The following is a 20,682-nucleotide window of genomic DNA, read 5'->3' as shown; positions in this document are numbered from 1 at the left end:
GATATCCCTAGCATTTTCCATTCTTAAATAGTGAATATGTAGGAAAAATAGGGATATCCACCTTCACATGCCCATCATTAATTAGTGTGAAAAAGTGGACTTATATGGTGGGCTTGGATGGGGTTGAACCCGGCCGATAGTTGCGTGGCTGAAGATGGTCCTCTCTTCAAGTATCCCAATGCCTTAACGTTAAGATTTGTGTCATTTTGTTTTTTCCTAAGATTAATAATTGTACAAAATACATTCAACATGGACCACACATTTGTATTATAATTAATTATAAGGGTAAAGTTCACTTGAGTTAACCCTTTCAAACTATTACTCTAATGATAATTTATCCACTAAATTATTAATTATGATAATTTATTTTCAAACTACTAAAAAAATGACAATGTACCCTCCAATACTAGCAAAATGACGAAATTATCCCTATAGAATTTTCAATAAGACAAAAATACCCTTAAAATTTTGAAAAAAAATATATTAAATTTTAGTATTTTTGTTTTTATTTTAGTAAGGATAATTTCATCGTTTTGTTAAAATTTGGAGTACATGGTCATTGTTTTGGTAGTTTGAGAGGTAAATTGTTACAATTGATAATTTTGAGAGTAGATTGTCATTAAAATAGTAATTTGAGAAAATTAAATAGGCTTTACCCTAATTATAATAAGCAACTTTACCTACACGTCAAGCCCATTCTATATTTTTCTCCTCTGAAATCTAATAAATCTGCTGCGCGCTGCTGCATTTATAAATTAATTACCACGCCGTTTGATTTGCATTTATTTGAATTTAATTCCATTGAAACTCCTTCACTGCTACATCTCATCTCTGTTTATTTTTTATTATGGCTTCATTATCAGTGCTGACATTGATTTTGGTTTATGAAAAGGTAGAATTAATTAGAGAGTGTGGTCTAAATTGTAATGCTATGGGAATTGGGTTGCTTTTTCTTTAAATTGGTGGCCCATATCTTTGCCTAATTTGAAGGCCATTAAGGCCGGTCACATAAATGCTGTGGACTTGTGGTACGCAACCTCCTACCAAATTTCCTTTTTCCACATTATAGCTTCGATGTTGATGTACGAGAGAGAGAGAGAGAGAGTGTGCATTTACATTATAATTATTATATATGTTATTTAATTAGGTAATAACTAGGATTTTTGTTTAACTAATATTTAGTTTGACTTGTTTTCTTTCTTATCCAATCGTCTCACCCAGTACTGTGGCTTTACAGGAAAGCACCACGTGTTCTCCTTCATATTGAATGTCTATATCTGCATCTAAACTTTGTGGGTATGCTTGCCAAAAGACTTAAAAAAAAAAAAAAAAAAAAAAACTTTACTATTTCTTTCAAAATCAATCTCAACATTTTTACATTTTACGTCACATAAATTCATTTTTATTCATATTCAAATAAAATAATCATTACAAACAATTTTTTTTTTTTTTTTATCACTTTTTTATACAAAACATTCTTACTTCTTTCCTTTTTTTTTTTTTTTTTTTTTTTTTTTTTTTTTTTTTTTTTACATCAATTAAATCTAGTATGGTTCTAGTTCAATCCTTTTTTTTCCATTTTGAGTCAAGTCGATACATACTATTCATGAATACTTGATGCTTTATATATATTATTTTAAATTTTTAAATAATGTAAAGTGAAATGGATGATAAATTATGATTAATTTTAAATAGAAAGGTAGGTAAGGAAGACTAATTATAACTATTCTAGTTGGACATGAGTCGCATGATCATAGTAGCACCTATGTGGTGGAAGCTGTATAGAAAATGCCTAGACGATAAAAACCGCAGGCACTTCATCAAATTCAACTAAGTTATAGCTTGACACATCCCTACTAGGGCATCAATGAGAACAAATATGAGTTGTATTAATAGATATAAAGATTTTTATTGCAAAATTCGAACCTAGCATATCTAATAATTTAAGAGATTTTCTTAGGCCATTTAAATAACAACCCTAGATGGTATGAATCCCATTTTAATATTCTTTTACATAGATTTCTTATGATCTCAAAATATATATATATATATATATATATATATATATATATATATCACAGAGAGAGAGAGAGAGAGAGAGTGAAGAAGGCCATATTCACGAGGATTAATACCATAGGCGGGTGGCGATTATATCACATGCCAGCCATGCACTGTTAGGTAGGGATGATAGTAACGTGGCAAATTGATGTAATGGATTCCATTAATTATTATTATTATTAGGAGAAATTGCACTTTACTCCCTTAATGTTTCACCCTATTTGTAATTCAGACTCTAATGTTTAAAAATTGACAATATATACCTCAATAAAGTATAAAAAGCTTATAATGTGACCCATCAGATAACGAAAATTTTTGAAAAGATGTAATTACCCTTATATTTTTTTTTAAAAAAAACAATAATAAATAGCAAAAAAAAAAAAAAAAAAAGGGAGTGGCTGTATGTAATTACCCCTTTGGCCATTTGAGGGCAGCTCGCGATCCATAGGGCGGCGCGGCCACCCCAAGGAACCAAATAGGGGTGGGTTCGGGGGTGGTTTTGGCTACTCCCATCAAACTCACTCCTATTTGCCTCCTTGGGGGCCACTCCTAAGGGCCATAGGGTGGCTCGGCAGCCCCTTTGGCCACTTGGGGCTGGTCGAGCCACCCTAGATTTTTATTTATTTATTTATTTATTATTATTATTTTTTATTTTGGTTTTTTTTAATTAGTCGTATTTTTGAAATTCCATCAAAAAAATATGGGGCAATTTTAGAAATAAGAGATAAAAAAAAAAAAAAATGAACGTATGCCACATATGCGAAATTTTCAGTTAAATTAGACGGAAATGGTTAACGGATGAGTCACATTATAAATTTTTTATACTTTGTTAGGGTATATTGACATTTTTTAAACATTGGAGTCCGAATTGCAAATAGGGTGAAACATTAGGATGGTAAAGTGCATTTTCCCTTATTATTATTATTATTATATCTTTTTTGTTGATAATGTGATCATGCGTTTCATTCAAACTAAGGTTCTAATTGAATTAAATATTCATGATGCTGCATGTTTTCCAGAAATTCAAGGGCCAAAATGTATTAAAAAAGAAAAAAGAAAAATCGATTGGATCTGTGGTATGCATATAGGCGCGTACTTGCGTGTGAGAGAGATCTTAAATCTTAAACCTAACAAGTTAAAGGGTCATCAAAACGTATAGTACGGCATGGCTATGCTACATGATCACTAGTGATGGTGCATTCAATTATTCAAAAAATCTGGTAGGTTTAATTGAACTTATAATTCCAGAAACCTATAAACTCATTATCAATCACTACCTTCTTGCCCAAATTAAGTCAAGTTGTTTCACGTGCTCCGATCTTGAATCAACAATACTTTTTTTTTTGTTTTTGTTATTGTTATTGTTATTTATTTATTTATTTTATGTTGGAGCATGCTACTAGAGCCATACCCACAATACTCACAATCTAAATGCATTATCACAGTTAGAAAACAAAAAAGAGAAAGAGCACCATTTTCACACATATTCTTGTTGTAGCAATTTGTTCCACACACACTAAAAAGACTTGTTTTAATTTCATGTTGTTATAAATTGCATCTTTTTCATACACTTCTGGCCCGTTCGGGATTAGGTTTGAAAATAAAGCTTTTATCTATACAACTTTTATATGTAAAACTTTGCCAAAAAATTTTACTACCCAAAATCTGTTTAGTTGTTTGGTAATTACATGTCTTAAGTGGTTTTTGTCGTTGTTGTTAATGATGAACAAAATAAAAATTATATATATCAAAGTTATTTAATTTCCCCGTTCTTTTAACTTGAAATATGTAGTTGATGTCCAACATTTTGTCTTTTTTGTACCTTAAAATACTGTCTATAATAAAAAGTCACTTCGGGGGCCTTCAAATAATATTCAATAACGTTAGTTCCTTCCTATGGTTCACAATAATTGATGTTTTAATAAACTTTTAATGTAGTAGCTAAGAGACATGCCTAATAGACGTTTTATAAGCATGATGCAAAAAGTAATCCTATCATCGGGTCATAAATGGATTAGCAATACAAGCACGCTCAATATTCATCTAATTTTCATTGGACTTTGATTGTTGTATGCTTAGTTCTTCTTGTGCTTTATCATTCCCTCTGCTCTCAATAGGTAGCAAATTCATATCATCATCATATGGTGGGAGCTCAGAATCCTTAATTGCATTCTTCCTAATGAAATTATGAAGAGTCATAGACACTACCATGACTTTCACATGTTTATTTTCAGTAAAGGATCAACACTCTATGTTTTTCATGTCCTTCTGTAACGCCCCCAAAATAGCCTTGACTAGTTTGATAGTGTTATTGGCATTTTTCCCTAATTAGTTAAGTGATAACTAACCAGGGAATCGCCCTTCTAGCATAATCAAAGTAAATATAGCGGAAGGTAAATTTGACAAATCTGAGATAACTAGTAATCATAGAGTATGCATACCTTATCATCGAACATAGATAGTGAGCTACTAATAAAAATGCAGATATTCTAGCCAAACCTAGTTTATGCAAACTGGATTTTTGGTTTCTCTTTCTTAAAGGTTCTCTTACATAACCTGGTGCGGCAGACATGCCATTGACCTCTTCTCAAAAGGAAGTCCCCTAAAAAATAGGTAACCTACAAGCCGCAATAATTGCGTAAGTCTAAGGACAAGTAAATCTTACAGTCGAGTAAGAAATGAGCTTGTTATAGGCATAAATAAACATGTATTTCATTGTAGCAAGTAAATGAGGTGTTGCCTTAGTTATTACACGACAAAGCATAGTTTTGGTTTCCGAGAGGTATAAGTGTAATCCCAATGACAATCGCCTAGAAAACTAATACTTTAATAGGTCATATATATCATGTATGGTCTACTCAAGATATTATCCATTCTCAGCGGGCCATTGTACGGTATGTGTCCCAGCCATTGTATAGGTCATAACTATCGTGCCTTGGCCATTGTACGCTACCATCTATAACTAGCAGCCTAAGTCTGACTTTGGGTAGCCTAAGCTACTAATAACGTACGTCGTGTAGTGACCCGCCACTAAAACATGGCTGTGCCAGTCATGAAACAACCATTAGATCCAAGGCCCATATAACAAACACACATTTGACCATAAAAATCAAGTATATATAGTAAGCCCATAGCCATTATACAACATGTATCGATGTACCATGTCGTACAATGCATCTCATTAATTAGTTATTATGACAATTATCAAGTTGTGTAAAAAGTAAATATGTTCATAACATATGGTGCTCAGTTAACAGACATATCACACAGTTTTAAGGAAATAAGTCGTAAGTATTCACTTATCTTGTACGCTCGCTTGAATCCTCCGATATTCTGAATTTCTGCTATACTGAAACATGGTTCATCGTTATACGTAGTACTAGAGAACTTACTAGAGTCACATAAGGTCCTAATCGAGAACAACTAGCTAAAAGATCACAAAACCCTAATTCTTCTCATTCTGGACACTGGTCGAATGTTCTATCAATTGAGCGAACGTACGAGCTCTGAGGTGAAAGTTTGGCCAGAATGCAGACAATGTTCGGTCATAAGCCAAACTGCATGTTAGGCTCCTATCCTTAAATAGTGGCGTAATAAATCTCACCATAGGCTCTTAGTGAGTGCATAACAACACAACATATCATGCAATCTTAAGAAACAAAAGGTGTGTTTAAAGCATTTGAAAAACCTTTCTCTATTTTTAAGGAAAAATATATACAAACACGTCATGGTATCCTTAAAACTTGTAAAGAGCATGAAAATAACAATAATAACATGAAAACTAAGTGCATGCAGAAGTGGTTACCTTGAGGATGGCAAATCACCCCAAAATCTCCTCTTGTCTCAAAATCTCCTCTCACTCTAGGGTTAGTGTTTCTGGCGTAGGGGTGGGTTTAGGGGTGCGAGGGAGAGGTGTGCTATGTCTGAAAAGGTGGAGAATGAGTTAAGATTGTCACCAAATGCTCAGTACATTGGTGCGAATATTTAGTGTACTATTACACAATGGTTCTAGGGTCGTAAGTTGAACGTTCAATCACTACCCAATGTTTTACAATTTGGTCAATGAATGTTTAGTGTGGTTAATGGGCGAACGTTTGGACTAAAGGTTAGGTATGAATGTTTGGTGGTCCCCCAACAAATGTTTGGCCAAAAAGTTGAAATTGAGTTTTTAGGGCTATTTTTCAAGTGAAATTTTATCAAAAGGATTGGCACTTCAGAAGCTTTTTAAAAGATTAAGGGGAAACTTTACTTTGGCCCCCTAAACTTCCACTCGATTTTACAAACACCCCTGAACTTCCAAATCTCTCATTTTGGACCCCTGAACTTTCAATTACTTTGAATGTGGACCCCCTATCAAATTTTAAACGTTACATGACGTTCATACCTTTTACTTTTGTATAAAATTTCAACTTCCAAAATGTTTTGTTTTGTTTTTTTTTAAAAAAAAATGAAAATCAAGGACATTTTGGTCTTTTTTTTTTGTATTTTTAATGACTAAAATTAACGGAAGGGTTCTAATTGAGAGTAATTGAAAGTTCAGGGGTCCGAAATGACAGATTTGAAAGTTCAAGGAGGGTTTGTAAAATCGGGTGGAAGTTCAGGGGGCCAAAGTGAAGTTTCCCCAAAGATTAATGAGGTGTTTATGAGTTTCAAATAAACGATTGTTTTTAATAAATCCTTTTTGATATTTCGGGACATCACACCTTCTGCTCACTTTGTGCTTATTCTTCTTTTAAAACAATGTGTGTCATTAAACTAGGTTACTAAGTCACTTGCCATTCCTAAGCAATTGAGATCAATGTTCGATGATTACGGTGTCTTTGTGCAACATATCTTCAATCTTCAACTCTCCCAGCATGACTGTGATAGATTGATCGACATCTAAAGAATGCTTGATCAAAGGAATGAGTCATGAGGTGAATTGTAAGCCCCAACAATGAAGGAACGAGCATTTTCGGGGACTAGCCCACTTCCCATTACTCAAGAGGGCAATTATTCAAACATAATTAAGGGAGCCATTGAAAGGTGACTAAAACACGATAAATAGGGACTACATGAGCTAATTATTTATGGAGAATCTTTCTAAACAAGTCTCTCTGGCAAAACACAATTCGTCGAAGGGATAAAAAAGAAAAAAGAGACATGATCTAACAATGGTCAAAATATGACAAAACACAATTCGTCGAAGGGATAAAATTATAAGGGTTAGCCCTATGCTCAAAATATGTTTATTGTTTATGTTTAGCCTTGGATCCAATGGTTGTTTGTGACCGACGCAGTCATGTTTGTATGGTGGTTGCTATAGATGAATGTCATTAGTAGAGTAGGTCACCCGAGGTCAGACTCGATGTGGTTGCTAGTAATCAGACGATATGTGTATGATATTTAGGGCACCAGTATTGTATTATAGGTCCCTCGGGACAACTCCAACCCTACCAAGAAGGAGTTAAGGGCTTGGATAGACCACATGGAGTTGAACTATGACATGATTATCATATTACATCATGTACTATATCTATATTGCATTCATGATCATATTATCAAATGATGAACTGTGACCTCAAACTATTGCATGTAATTTATAAAAAAACTGAGTTAATCATATAATGACATGTACATCATGTGCATTTATACTTACTAAGTTGTGGAATTACTCTTATATATATATATATATATATAGTGTTATAGATAGTTTAGCTGAAGATGGATCTCGGGAAGCATCTGGTTATTGTAAAGGACTTGATTCAGATGATTTTTTAGGACTTAAATCCCATGTGACTCAAGTATATGTGGGACACTAACGGAGCCTCTCACCAGGACATACTGAGATTTTCTTTATGCTTGATCTTGTTAAATGTAGGCTTGATTATGTTTTCAGAACAATTAGATTCGGTTTGTAATTGTGTAGCCTATTTTGGTGACTGATATTTGACTGCGACATTTGGAAACTTATCTATGTTACGATGACTTACTCTTTTTGTTTATTGTGGATTTAAATTATGACTATCTCTATTTACAAATGAAAAATCTTCCGCTACAGACTCTCTTCGGAGAAGATGAGATCCTTGAGTTTTGTTCCTCGTGGAGTAAGATTGGGAGGCGAACCATGGAGTCAATTATCAATTAATTGATTTCATTGGGGTATTACATCTCTTGCATAAGACAGTGACCCACTTGACTTTTACCGTAGGAGCCCTTCATAGAACGTCTGAAACAATTCTTCTATTTGATCTCCTTTACCGAAACTCCCATAGGCTTTAGTTGTTGTTTATTAACGATTGTGGTTTACAATAAAGATTCTAAGAGAGAAGCAATTGAAAGCACAAAAATATTTTTTTTTCTCTCTTAGCACATAAAGGAATAGCCTTTTTTTTTTTTTCTTGACATATTGCCTCAATCCTTGCAAAATTCATTCTCCAAAGGACATTAGTTAGACTTGATAAAGTGGCCCTACAACCACAAAGTCGGTTCCAAAAACGTGCAGATTTTCGTGCTTCTATTCACAACCCGTTTTGACCCGGTAAATTTATATAATTTTGAGTCACCTTTCCAACACCATCAAGTTGGCTTCAATTGGAGCTCAAAGTCAGAAGTTATAACCATTTTAGTCCGACTAGGTCAATATTGACAATATACACAAACTTTAATAAACATGACTTGGATTAACTTTTTCACCGGCTTAATCCTAAACCAAAACTTACAACCAAATATGTTTCAGCACTGAATTTGCCAACACAAAAAACCTAACAAACATGATAAACACTTCCATTATATCTCTACCACTGACTACGGTAGGAAGCTGCTAGGTGTAGTTTGCGAGGCGCTACTGGGACTGCTGCGTACACTGCCCACATATTTGCACTGTGCAGCAGCTGCGTACGCCATAACAAACACGACACTACCCCTTGCACACACAATGCTACCACCATTTTTGCACACATGGGGTTGCTATTGTCATTTTGCGTAGATAGTGCTATTGCCGTTGCGACGCTACCATTGTATACGACGCTACTGCCTGTGCACGCATGACGTTGCTACAACCTTCAAAGCATCGCTACCAATGTGCAACATTGTTGCCGTAAGTAACTTGATGTTGCTATCGCTACACATGCATCTTTTTGCCATGCGCGCGACACTACTTTTGCATCCTATGTATGGTGACGCATATAATGTGTGGGGTTGAGCAGTGTGGAATTAAGCACGAACCACCTCCAAAAAAGGTGTAACGCTCCCAAAACTGGCCTTCACCATTTTAGTATTGTTACTTGCAAATCCTCCAATTCAGTTAACTGGTAACTAACTGAAGGGATCACCCATCAAGCATACTTAGAGTAATTGAAATGGAAGGTGAAAATGACAGATCTAAGATATCTAAAAATCATAAGGCAAACATGTACTATCATTAATCATAGACTGGGAGATAATAATCAAAATACAGTTATTCTAACCAAACCTGGTATATGTACAATAGACTTTAGACTTCTTTCCTTTAAAAGTCCGCTTAACACATTTAACTTGACAAGCTGCAAATACTACGTTTGTCTAAGACTTAATAAGCAAACTTGTGATGCCCTAAAATACCAAAAAGAATTTATTAAAAATGGCCGTTCACTTGAACTTATAAAAAACCCCTTTTTAACCTTTTGAAAAACTTAATTTGAAAAATAGCCCTAAAACCCCAACCCTAGCTCTTTGGCTGAACGTTCAATAGGTTTCCCACTAGTCACTTAAAGGAGTACTCAAGGATTCCCCTATTACCGATCTCGAACTGGCCTCCTACTGCCTTATTCAAGTTCAGTATGATAAGGGGAGAGCTCTTCGGCTAGATCAGATCTGGAAAGAGCCTACGCTTAGTGTGATCCTGTATGATAACGAATGGAAGGCTATGTGACTGCGATCGAGCCCAGGTCGAGTACGATCGAGCACAAGTACGCACTCCAGCACTAATTCAGCCAGCCACGCTTGAGCCTTCCCAAGCCTATGCTCGCACCCATCTGTGGCAATACGCTTGAGGGCACCCTGCCATGCGATCGAGTGCATTAGCAGCAGCCTGCAGCCAAAGTTCCATCTTCAGGCCGTTTGTGAGCTTTAATTTTTTGTCTTAGTTTGTTTTTATGTTTGTTTTTGTTTTTATTTTCTTTTTAGATTATGTTAGGTCACCATTCTTTGTCTTTGCCATTAATTACTTGCGACCTCAAAATTGAATGCACTCTTAGACAATTTAGAGTCGAAAGGAATTCTAATTTGCTAGGAGAGCGTCCCACTGAGACCATGGGTGACCCTGTGGCTTTGAGAGACCACTATCTCCCTACCACACACACTGCCCCCACATGTCTCAGGTTGCCGGACATTACGGCAGCCCACTATGAGATTAAGAATAGCATTAAACAAAGTCTACCATCTTTTCTAGGACTTAGCAATGAAAATCCTTATGACTTCTTCAATGAATTGTTAGCAATCTATTTTACAATTAAATTGACTAGATTCACTAAGGATGCTCTAAGGATGCGTCTCTTACCTTTCTCACTCAAGGAAAGAGCCAAACATTGGTTTAATTCCTTAGCACCAAACTCCATTGCTTCTTAGGCTGAATTGCAACAAGAATTTCTAAAGAAGTACTTCCCCATAGGAAAGACCAATGACATTAGGAAAGCTATCATTAGTATCTCCCAATATGAGAGTCAGCAATTCCATGAGACTTGGGAGAGACTGAGGGACCTTCTTAGAACATGCCCACACCACGCTGTTTCGAAATGGCAGCTTGTGCAAAGCTTCTATGATGGCTTGACCGAGCCTCATAGACAAATGGTAGATGCATCCAGTGGGGGGACATTTATGTTAAAAAGTGAGGATGAAGCATGGGCCTTGTTTGAAAATTTGAGTAGCAATTCTGTTCATCATGCCTCCACTAGACGTAAGGCACCTGCACCTAAAGCATCAAAGGCTAATGGTCTTTGTGAAGTAGCACATTCTCCGGATGGCGCTACCCAAACTCTTGATTGTATAATTAGGAATTTAGATAAATTATTGGTTGCTGGCCTTGCTCCTAATTCCGCTCACATGCACACACAACCTGAACCATGCTCGTTTTGTTCTAGTCATATGCATCATATAAATGACTGCCCTACTGCTGGAAATTATGCTGATATTTCTAATGAGCAGGTCAATGCAGCTTTCTCACAACCGAGTAATGATTCGTATTCCAATACTTACAACTTGGGATGGAGAAATCAAGCTCAATCCAATAGGTAGCCCTACCAACCTCCTTCCATATATTGCCCCCCACAACAGCAATACCATTCCACACCACCTCCTTGGTCAGATTATAACTTTGAGGATCGGATGCTGCAAACGATGAGCAATTTGACTGGAAAATGGGCGAGATAACTGGCAAGGTGGGCGAGTTGACTTAGACAGTGAATTCTCACTCTCAGTCCATCGCCAATAAAGAAGCCCGAATCGGCAGGATAACCAAATTAGAAGCTCAAGTCGGACAACTTGCCAATGCCCTCAACAGGAGGGACGAAGGAAAGCTTCCAAGTCAATCGATGACCAAACCTAGGGGACTATACATGGTAGAAGAAAGCACTTCTCATCTGAAGCAAGTTCAAGCCGTCACCACATTGCGAAGTGGAAGACTGGTTGACAATCATGTGGAGGAAAGAAGGATGAGCAAATTGAGGCCCCACAGAATCTGCATCAAAACAAGGGTAAGCAAGTAAGCACCGAGGCATCTTCATCATCTGCCCCCACTCCGGAGGTACCATATGAACCTAAGGTCCCATTCCTCGAGCGCCTCAAGGCACCTTCACAGTTTGGTAAGCAAGGAGAAAAGATACAAGACATGATGGAGGTCTTCAAGCAGGTCAAAGTCAACATCCCACTCCTTGACGCCATCAACCAAATCCCAGAAAATGCAAAATTTCTCAAGGATTTGTGCACTCAGAAGAGGAAGATTCGGAAACACATCCCCAAGAAGGTCATTCTTACTGAGCAAGTGAGCTCTTTGATTCAACATAACACTCCTCCAAAGTTCAAGGACCCTGGAGCGCCTACAATTTCATGTATCATTGGAAGCACCGAGATTGGGAGAGCTCTCCTTGACTGAGGTGCTATTGTTAATTTGCCTCCATACTCGGTATATCAGCAACTAGGCTTAGGGGAATTGAAACTGACAAAGGTACTGTCTTGCAATTGGCTGGCCAATCTATCAAGAAACCCTGTGGGATTGTAGAAGGTGTCATTATCAAGGTGGACAAGTTCTACTATCTAGTTGACTTTATAGTTTTGGACACAGAACCGGTTCCAAATCCAAAGAAGCAAATTCCTGTCATCCTTGGGCATCCTTTACACGCTACAGCCAATGCATGTATCAATTGTCAGGCCAGAATAAAGAAGATCTCCTTTGGGAATATAAAGACTAGACTGAACATTTTCAATGCCTTCTAGAATGCACCTGATTAGAATACATGTTTTTTCTTGGATGACATTGGAGAAACTGCTGAAAACCGACCTCCTGATCCTCTATCTGAAGCCCCATCATGGAGAAACCCACCAGAGCCTATGCCTCTCACTTTAAGTACTCCATCACCTGATGACAACCCCACTAGGGACATATTTCATTCAGAAGTTACTAAAGTGGACTTCATTGTGGTGGACAATTTTTTTGGCAAGTTCCCTGGCTGCCCCAGTTTTTGAGAAGCCCCATAGAGATAGGAGGAGGTTAATTATGAAACCAGTTCGGAAAAAACACCCTGAGTATCGTCATAGGGAGCATCAGGACTTTTTAGCTGAGAGAAGCAATTTTGGGACATTAAGAGGAGTCCTCTTCCTTGTGGAGTGCTACATGATCATAAAGAAGAAGGGATAGAAGAGCTTCATTGGACTTCTAAAGGATCGAGGTAAAATCCTTCGGGACACTGAATTACATTGAGAAATACCTCATAGGATCGAGCGCAGGCCCTGTGCGCTCGACTCCTCACTCCACCAGGGTATATGATCTCCATCTAGGTTTATTTTATCCATTGTTGCTTCATTCTTTGATTATATTTTTACAACAATGTGTGCATGTGATTGGTATTTGGTTGGAGTATCACTTTGTTTTTCAGGATATGTGTTTTTGCATTCAAGTTTGGGAGTATGATATGCCCACATTTGCTCATTCAGGTATTCCTATACTCTTGATCTTATTCTTTAGTTCTATATATACATTGGGGACAATGTATGATTCAAGTTTGAGGGTATGGAAAAACAAAACACGGTCCATTATTGTTGTTATGTCATTCTTAAGCATATGGTTGAGCTTTGATTTTGGGTTGAATTTCTTTGGTAGGCTTAAAGTTGTGAACACATGATCATATGACTTAGGGATTTTGAGTCTTGTTACTTACTTTTGGCAACATGCTATGCTTCTTGTTTCAATTTAAATTTATCTTGAGCACACTAGCACATATCTGTGAGGTACGAAATTTTTGACCAATTATGTTTGTTTTCATTATCTTGAATTTTGTTGGGTGACGTATTGGATGAATAACCTTGGCATGCTAGTAAATATATTTATATATAAAAAAAAATCAAGCTTGAATTTTTTGTTGAGTAACCGGATCTCTTGCCTCAGTAAGCAGTGAGTGTTCACGTCAAAAAGTGAAATTTTTGTGTTGATTAATAAAATGGCTAGCTTTGCTTCGTAACCTTATTGACTCGAGTTAGTAAGTTCTTAGGGGTGTCTTTACACCTAATGCCCTAAAACCATTTGGTTTAAGAGTCATTGGCTTAACACTCGATACATGGGTCAATTAGAAAGCTTAAGGGAGTTAAGCATTGCAAAGCCTACAGGAAAAAATAAATAAATAAATTTTGCCTTGGTTGTTTCGTTTGATAGGAAGTTCAATAAATTCTGAGATGTTGATTTATTTATATTGGAATTATTTTGAAGCTTCATAATTATGTGTTAGTTCACTTTGCACTAATTAAAATTTATGTATCTCAATCTGCTAGTTGTAAGTAATTTGACTTGTAAATTTCTTGGAATTTTGAAGATGGAGTTTATAATTTTAAGCTTGCTAATGAATGAGAACCATTACTTTTGTGATGCTTTATTCTTTTGAATGACATAATGATGACAATGTTTGTGGGTATCATTCCTGGAAAACTCTCACGAGACTTCACTCGTCCTCTAGGGAATGCCTAGGGTTTTAAAAGGCTTGTTGTATATGCTAAATGGAATCGTACATCCCACGAAAGATGGACTTATCTTTTTGTTTTTGTCTTTCAGTGTTATTCCTGTTTTGTATTGCTAAGGGACTAGCAATATGTAAGTTTGGGGGTATGGTAAGTGTCAAATGTTGCACATTCGAGCCCCTTAACTCGCATATGTTAATTCCTTAACATTGTTATTTGTCTGATTTTGTGTTGTTTTATAGTTTTCAGGTTTAAAATAAAGATGCAATTAATTCCATTGATTTTGGGCTTAAAAGCACACTTCGAAAAGACCTAGAAGATATGATTAAGCTTAACCAATCGTAATAGAGGACCTATATGATGTGCTGAGTTTAATCAAATACAAGAAAGGATTAAATTAGAATTTCTCTAATTGGAGTCAAAATTGGATTGGAGTCAAAATTGGATTGGATTCAAATTTGGATTCTGTATACATCTCAGTATTTTGACCATAACTTTCTGCTCAAGTGTCAGATTGAGGTGATTCTAGCAGCATAAGAAAGCTAACTCACAATGCTATAAATAATGTGAAATAGGATTTTCCAAATTTGGACGTTTGCTATGCCAAAATTGTTCTGTAATAAAAGAACACAAATCTGGACGAATTCTATTCCGATTTGTAATAGGATTACTTCCTAATTTGACTAGGAGATTGAATTACAATTTTTATGGGTTTCCTAGAGCTTCTAGGACTTGTTTGCTCCCTATAAATTGGCCTTAAACTTCAAGAGAAAGGTGTGCTTAGTTTTAGATTCAAAAATCATCTTGGAGGCTTAGCGGAGTCATGAGCGGCTAAACCCTTTCGTGGGGTGTTGGTGTAACCCTATCCAACAACAATGGCTTGATTGTATTTAATTTCTTGATTTGTAGTTTATGCATGTTGATTGTATAACTTTGAGAATTGCCACCTTTTGATTCTATTCTTAATTATTAAATGTAATTGTTCTTAAATTCCAAAATCAATATTTGTGAAATTCTTCTTTTGTCTTAGAAAGTATTTTACTTTTGTTGATCTCAAATCACTCTTGTTTTCTGTGATTATGAAGACGATGGTTATACAATGGGTTTAATTGACATATGATTAATAGGATTTGATGGGCCATGCCTAGGGAATACGGATTGTACTACACCCTAGTTTAGTGTAATTTAGGTAGACAGTCCGTGCCAACCAAAGATGGGTTACACTTATTCATTGATTGTATGTATCCTGTTAAAGAATTTGATAATTTATACCTAGGAAAGACGGGTCGTACCGCATTTTAGTGGTTAGGTGGACGATTCGTGCCAACCGAAGATAAATTATGCTTATTCTTTAATAAGGTAGTTTCTTGTTTATTTAGAACACGCATAGATGAATTTATGGGATTAAATATGATTAGCCATGTGCGGATAGAGGTAAAGTCAATACCCTACACTCTCTTTTATTTTAAATCTCTTTTAATTTCATGCACTTTAATTTCACAAACAAAATCAATCTCTTTTTAATTAAGTTATTTTTTATCTCATAAATTTGACAACGAAACCCTTGCAGTCCTTGAGGTTCGACACCCTCAATATATCCCTATCCTACGAGATTCGTCCTATTGTAAGTGGTTACTTTTATTATTGATATTTTTGGACACAAAAATACCACATTAGGACTCGTTATGGGCATTACGAGTTTTTAGTTATGTCTTTCGGACTAACTAACTCACCAGTTGCCTTCATGAACACGATGAACTAAGTCTTTCATAACAATCTGAACCAATTCACCATGGTCTTCATTGACGATATCCTAATCTACTTGAAGACATCGGCGGGGAGCATCTTCGGAAGGCATTAGAGAGGCTTCGAATGAAGCAGCTCTATGCTAAACTTGAGAAGTGCAAGTTCTAGTTGGACAACGTGTCTTTCCTCGGACACGTGATTTTTGGAGAAGGTGTAGCAGTTGACCCAGAGAAGGTAAAGGCAGTGGTGGAGTGGACTAGGCCAACCAGTGTATTCAAGATCTGAAGTTTCTTAGGACTTGTTGGTTACTACCGACACTTCATCGAGGGTTTCTCGAAGCTATCAAGACCACTTACTGCTTTGACTAAGAGGAGCGCTCGTTATGTTTGGGCGGACGAGTATGAGAAGAGCTTTCAAGACCTGTAGAAGCGCTTGATAACCGCTCCAGTGTTGGCATTACCTACGGGATCTGGCAATTTCGTAGTGTATAGCGATGCCTCTAAGAACAGATTTGGGTGTGTACTTATGCAGAACGACAATGTTATTGCGTACGCTTCATGCCAACTGAAGGTTTCTGAGCAAAACTAGCCTACGGACGACTTGGAGTTTGCAACAGTTGTGTTTGCTTTAAAGATCTGGAAGCACTACTTGTATGATGAGAAGTGCGAGATCTACACGGACCATAAGAGCTTGAAGTACTTCTTTACTCTGAATGAGCTTGACATGAGATAGAGAAGGTGGTTGGAACTGATCAAAGACTATGATTGTGAGATCAATTGTCACTGTGGCAAGGCTAATGTTGTAGTAGACGCATTGAGCAGGAAATCAATGGTGGAGCTTGCCGCTCTTGGAATTTCTCAACCACAGTTGATCAGGAAGTTCACTGGGATGGGATTGGAAGTAATAGGCGAAGGCGCGCCTGCACATCTGGCTAATTTGGTGGTTCAGTTAGTGCCACTTACAAGAATCAAAGCCGCTAAATTAGAGGACCCTGAGTGTGCCAAGATCAAGCAGTTGCTTGAAGAAGGGAAGGCAAAGGAATTCTATCTTAAGGACGATGGGTTGCTCACCCATTTCAAGCAAGTATATGTGCCAGAAGGCGGAGGATTAAGGAAGGAGATAATGAACGAGGCTCATCTTTTCTAGTACACTGTACATCCTGGTGGTACTAAGATGTATAGGGACGTGAAAGGATCATATTGGTGGAACAATATAAAGCGGGATATCTCAAGATTTGTGGAACAATGCTCAACCTGCCAACAGGTTAAAGCAGAGCATCAGAGGCCAGCAGGGACACTCAAGCCCTTGCTTATACCTAAGTGGAAATAGGATGAGATCGCTATGGATTTTATTTTGGGGTTACCCAAGACACCCACTGGAGAAGATTCCATTTGGGTAGTAGTCAATCATCTCACAAAGAGTGCTCACTTCATTCCCATGAAGGTTAAGGATCCGATGGATAAGTTGGTTAGACTATATGTTCAGAATATAGTCCGACCATCGGCAATTGTATCAAATAAAGACTCTCACTTTACTTCAAGATTTTGGCAAAGTCTACAGAAGGAGATGGGAATGGAGCTGAAGTTTAGTACCGCTTTTCACTCCCAGACAGATGGTTAGTCGGAGCGGACTAACCAAATTTTGGAAGACATGCTACGAGCTTGCGTGTTGGATTTCAAGGGTAGTTGGGTCCAATACCTACCTTTGATTGAGTTTGCCTACAACAACAACTATCAGGTGACTATTGGAATGCTGCCTTGTGAAGCGCTTTATGGACATAAGTGTCAATCACCCTTGTTTTGGGACAATGTTGGTGAGAGGTAGACGTTGAGGCTGGAGATGATTCAAGATACTCGCGACAAGGTATTCATCATTAGGGAAAGGATGAGTGCAGCTCAGAGTAGGCAAAAGAGCTATGTCGATAACCGGAGACGACTGTTGGAATTTGAAGTGGGGGATCGTGTATTTCTCAAGATATCACCCATGAGGGGAGTGATGTGATTTGGGAAGAAGGGGAAGCTTAGCCCTTGATTTATTGGACCGTTTGAGATCACCCTAAAGAGTAGGGAGGCTAGCGTACAAAGTCGCCTTGCCCCAGATTTGGTCGGGACGCATGATGTTTTTCATGTCTCGATGCTGAAGAAGTACATCACTAACACCGATGTAATTGTGGAATACGAGCTGTTAGGAATCCAGGAGGGATTGACCTATGTCGAGGAGCCGACAAAGATTGTGGTCAAGAAGGAGCAAGTATTACGTACCAAAACGATTCCTATCGTTAAGATATTGTGGCATAGCCATGGTGTTAAGGATGCATCATAGGAGGCGGAGAAAGACATGCAGAGTATCCGCATTTGTTTGAGTGATTGTCTTTTCTTCAAGATTATACTTGGATAGTATACCTATTTTTGTTTTGAGTAATGGAATAGTTGATTAAGAAAGAGTTTGCTTTTCTCTACATGATCATGGCACCTATGCCAATCGACCAAGACTGGATGTGGAACTACTCATTTTGTGAGTTGATGGATTTAGGAATAGAGATTGATGACAACTGGTATAGCATTGGTAACATTGAGTATGACACGCTAGATGACTTGCGAGGTGATTTTCCGCAGTTGTTCAGGATGATGAAGTGCCAGCTAATGGATGGGAAGAGATAGCCCAAGAACCTATTGAGCATGTTGTTGATGATACTACGTGATAAGTGTCAAATATTGCATACTTGGACCCCTTTATTTACATTAGTTAATCCTTTAGCTGTGTCGTTATTTAATATTTTGTGTTAGTTTTGTGTTTTTAATGTTTTGTAGGTCAATAAAGAAAAACTACAACTTTAAAGGGAAAAATGCAAAGTTTGGAAGAAAGCATACTTTGAGAAGACCTAGATGATGTGGTTAAATCTAACCAAATCCAAGAAAATGTTAAATCGGATTAAAGATCAGATTGGATAAAATTTCATTTGATTCAAATTCAGATTCTGCACACGTCTCAGTATTTTGACCATAACTTTCTATTCAAATATAGGATTAAAGTGATTCAAACCGCATTGGAAATCTAACTCAAAATATTACAATTCATTGTGAAATAGGATTTTCCAAATTCGGACGTTACTGTGCCAAAATCGCCTCATAATTAAAGGACACAAATTTGGACAAATCCTATTCCGATTTTAGACTTCTATTTTGACTGGGAGACAGACCTCCAAATTATCTAGGTTTAATAGGGCTTTTAGGACTTTTCTAAGCCTATAAATAGACCTCTTTGCATTCAAGAAAAGATATAGAATTCCAGAGAGCAAAATTCTATAGTTTTTCTCTTTTTAGTTTAGGTTTTCTTTAGATTTGGGTTTTATTTTTATGTGGAGCTAAATTCCCAACTAAGGTTGGGGATGAAGCCTCACCGATGAAGAACATCAATACTTTCATGTAAGTCTTTATTTATTTTATTTTATTGGGTTTAATATTTCAATTGTTTTACTTCTTTTCAATGTGTGGAGTGATTCTTTGGTATCTTTTGTGATTCAAGGATACACTTGATAATTTAAGATAATTTCACATAATTGATTGCTTGATTTTATTTGCCTAAATAATTGGATATCCCTTGTGATTTGTTCTACGGATACATTTGGTGTTTCAATTAAGATTGGATATCTTTTGTGATTTACAGATACATCTGATGATTTAATTGATATTGGATTCCATTTGTGATTTGTGCAATGAATAGATACATGGGATGCTTTTGATTAATTGTTTGAAGCATAGTAAAACATATCTAAGATTTTAATTGTGAGAACTTTAGATTAATATTGATAAACATGGAAGTATGTTGTTATGATTCGGTGAGTGTGAATTCTCAAACCTTAGTATTTTATATCTTTGTTTATTTTATTTAGTTTATGTTTATCCTTTAATTTTCAAAATTCAAAAATCAAAACCCTTTTGGAACTAGATTAGGATTTAATTAGCTTAGATATAAATTGCTCTTTCAAAAACACAATTTCCTGTTGGTTCGACCTCGCACTTGCATAACATTATAAGGAGGATGAAATTTTTATAAGGAGGGGAAAATGTAATGACCCAAATAATTACTTAAGCTTAGGTAGCTTAGTTATAGGGTTAATTTGGGTTTTGGGTCACTAGGAACAGATAGAAGGGCACTTTGGGTATTTTAGACTTTTTGACCGGACGTACACTAAGGTTACCAGACGTACACTTCTATCGTTAGTAGAGGAAGTATGTGGGGGGGACCATTGTACGTACGCCTGTAAAAAGTACAAGGACATACGATGGGGGACCACCAGAGGTACGCTACTTTTTGGAAAACCTCTGGATAATACCTAGACATACGATACGGCCTTTGGACCTCTGAGTAAATAGTACCAGATGTCCGGTTCTTTTCAAAAGAGTTGGTGAGCGTCTCTAGCTTTTCTCCTCTATAAATACTAACCCTACCCTCGCCCTTTCCACCTTCAACCTCACCACCAGGCTCCCAGAAACCTTTTTTTGAGTGCGCTCTTGTGAGATTGTGTGTTTTATGGAGAATGAGAGGTGTTTTCTCAAAGGTTGCTTCTATGAGGTAACCCTCTGCGCTTAACTTTTCTTTCTAAGTTGTTATGCTCTTTTAATGCTTTCTTGAGCAGCTCAAATGTTAGTTTGAAACTTTAGACATGTTATACCATTGATCTTGTTTAGAGTTGGG

This window comes from Corylus avellana, chromosome 10, assembly GCF_965113065.1.
Source record: "Corylus avellana chromosome 10, dhCorAvel1.hap1.2, whole genome shotgun sequence".
Taxonomy (NCBI): Eukaryota; Viridiplantae; Streptophyta; class Magnoliopsida; order Fagales; family Betulaceae; genus Corylus; species Corylus avellana.
The sequence above is the reverse complement of the archived record's forward strand: the minus strand, read 5'-3'. Positions refer to the sequence as shown.